Source organism: Tupaia chinensis, unplaced genomic scaffold, assembly GCF_000334495.1.
Source record: "Tupaia chinensis unplaced genomic scaffold, TupChi_1.0 Scaffold144597_1, whole genome shotgun sequence".
Taxonomy (NCBI): domain Eukaryota; kingdom Metazoa; phylum Chordata; class Mammalia; order Scandentia; family Tupaiidae; genus Tupaia; species Tupaia belangeri.
This window is the reverse complement of record NW_006204457.1, coordinates 25837-28963: the sequence shown is the minus strand read 5'-3', so window position 1 is coordinate 28963 and position 3127 is coordinate 25837. Positions and strand designations below refer to the sequence as shown.

At 42.8% G+C, this 3127-nt stretch overlaps 1 pseudogene; it reads left to right on the top strand.

Moving 5' to 3' along the window:
* The window catches only part of LOC102496408 (HLA class II histocompatibility antigen, DR alpha chain-like), a 3478-nt pseudogene extending 768 nt beyond the window's left edge, over nt 1–2710 (top strand).
* The last annotated feature ends 417 nt before the right edge of the window (nt 2711–3127 follow it).

Sequence of the window (3127 nt, the reverse complement as noted above, 5' to 3'; positions counted from 1 at the left end):
TTTGGATTCAGGGATCTAACACTGCAGCACTACAAGGTCTCAGACTTACCTTCCTGGGTGTCTTACATTGTTTACATTGCTTGTAATTTTCCTAAGTCTGGTCCTTAAATATGAAGCCATTTCTGACCCTAAAATGTGAATGGTGCTTATACTCCTGATGATATAGGGTTCCCAGGGAGACATAGGATGTGTACAGATATATAAAAGGAGTATTTATTTGTTCTCATGAGCTGATTTATGAGATCACAGCAACTGAGGGGTTTAAACCAGGCTGTCTGCAAGATGGAGACCCTGGGATTCTGAATGCATGGTCCAGCCCAAGTGCAAAAGCTTGGGAAGTAGGGAAGCAGGTGATTTAATTCACAGGCAGAAACCTGAGCACCTGGCACCTGCTGGTATAAAGCCAAGGGTCCAAAGGCAGATGAGCCTTGGGTTCTGCTGTCCAAGGCAACAGACGTGTATCTTGCTATCTCTCAAAGGAGACCCTTCTGTCTTCTGCATGAAATCTGTCTGGTCCTCTTGTTGATTTCATCACACCTACCCTCATCAAGGGGGAATCTTCCAAATTCAGTCTACTCAGACTTACATGTTAATCTTCTCTGGACACACTCCCACAGACATACCAGAATAAAGCTTTATCTGGTTTCTAGGGATTCCTTAGTCCAGCCAAGGTGACAGCAAAACTAACCATTACATACACTGAGAAATTATCTTATCTCATTCAATCTTAAAAGGAAATCCATGGTAAACTCAAAATTATAGAACTATATTTGGGAAACTACATTTAAGTAGATAGAGCAATGTGCTCAAAATCACTAGGTAAATGGCTGTTCATAAATTCAAGATTTTATTTGCTTCCAGAGTTCAGAACTTAATCTTTTAAATAGTGTTTCTCTCTTTTTAGAGAACCATGTTCTGAGAAAGAAATGCCCTGGAATTCTGGAAGAAGCATATTTAAGGACTGGTTAGAGAGTGGGAAAACATTTCTCTGTTTAGAGGCTGTTGGATTTCTAAAATGGAAATAATCTCTCACAGAGCCAGACAACTTCACAAGAGTAGGTTTTTCAGCCCTCTCCTTCAACCCACTTTCACTAACACTACTCTTATTTCTCCCTCTCATCCTTAGTCTTGCAGAAGTCCTTCACGTACACCTCATCTTTTTATTCATTCCTTCTCTTTATCACTCCCCCTTCCTCTATGCCCCATCTCTTTCCACTGTCTCCTGCCCATAAATTGTAACTTTCAATGGCTTTTTCATCACCCTCTCGTAATTCTTACCTAATTCCTATCCCTACCTTCTCAGAGGAAGATGCAGGCTGAATTCTATCTGGCTCCAGATCATCTAGGTGAATATATGTTTGACTTTGATGGTTATAAAATTTTCCATGTGGATATGAACAAAAAGGAGATGATCATGTGACTTAAAGACTTTGGATAATTTGCCAGCTTTGTTCTCAGTTTTGAGGCTCAGGGTGCATTGGTCAACATAGCTGTGGACAAAGTCAACCTGGTCATCATGATAAAGCGTGCCAACCACACTCTGGACACCAACGGTATCTCTCTCTCTCTCTCTCTGCTGCATTCCTGGATATGGTAGATCTAAAATAGATGCCCAGCTCTTTGTGTCACAATATTGTGACAGAATTTCTCTCCCAAGAGTCTAAACTTTCATAAGCACACTCCAAATTCTCACACCAAGGACCCAAGAACATTCCCGGTTTGTTCTTTGCTTGATGTACTTAAGTCACATCTCTGTCACCCAGAGTCCCTCAAAAAGGCATTGCTCTGACTGAGTGCTGGGGGAACCAGGAATGAGGTCTTTGGACATTTTATGTCTCAGTGCTCACAGGAGAAGGTGTCAGGGATAGGTGTCTGAGAATGTGGCACAGAGTTCTTGGGGCAAAATTTCAATGGCTTTTTCAGTTTTAGAGTCTTCAGTGAGGTTTTTATCACATTTCAGTGTGGGAGGGTGGGATCAGACTAAGCACTGAAGGTCAATTTCTGTCTGTGTCCCTCAATCCCTCCAGAGGTGACTGTGCTCATGAACAGCCCTAGGGAGCTGGAAAAGCCCAACGTCCTCATCTGTTTCATCGACAAGTTCTCTCCACCAGTGATGGATGTCACGTGGCTTAAAATGGAAACCCTGTCACCATGGGAGTATCAGAGACCATCTTTCTGCCCAGGGAAGACCACTTTTTCTTCAAGTTCCATTATTTCCTGTTTCTGCCCTTGACTAAGGATATCTATGACTGTATTGGGGGGAGCCTCTTCTGACACACTGGGGTATGGACCATCTTTCAGTGTCGTTCATTTTAAGGTTTTCTCCTATGTGTACATCTGGACCCTTAGGACCCAGAGTGTCCTGACTGTTCCATAACTTCTGCTATTGTCTGCTCTCAGCGCCCAGTTCCCTTCAGTTTGTAATTTGCTGTTCCTTCAACACATCATTCTGTTGTCCTCTTTAGTTTACTAATAACTATCCTTTTGGCCCTACATGTGGTCCCAAGTGCTCCCACCTATCATATTCATCATCATGACTCTTTTATTTCCCCAGAGTATAAAATGCAAACCCCGCTCCCAGAGACCAGAGAGAATGCCATGTGTGCCCTGGGCCTGGTTGTGGGCCTAGTGGGCATCTCTGTAAGGATTGTCCTCATTATCTAGGGGTATGCACAAAGGCAATGCTGCAGAACACCAAGGGCCTCTATGAAGCACATGGAGGTGGATATGCACTGTCAGAGGAAGACACACATGGAGGTATCTGACAGTAAAACAGAGTGGGAGAAAGGATGTGGATATGCAATCCCTTAAAAAGTCAAGTTAGGGAAAGGGAAAGTTGTGGTTCTTGATTTCTCTTTGTTAGAATGAATCATATATTGGCATCATGTGGTACCTAAAGTTTCAGAGTTCCTTGTCCCTTTCCATAGATGTGTACCTAGACCACACCTTCAGTTTCCAAAATTCTCTCCAGTACCTACAACAATTGCTTCACATCACGATATTCAGTCCAGTCATCTAGGAAAGTAAGCTGCAAGTTACTTGCATTTCAGCTTTTATTTCCTGAGGCAGACTGTCAGTTTAGAAGTACTTTCAGAGCCTACTTCCTACAGGGTTAGGATAGCCTCTT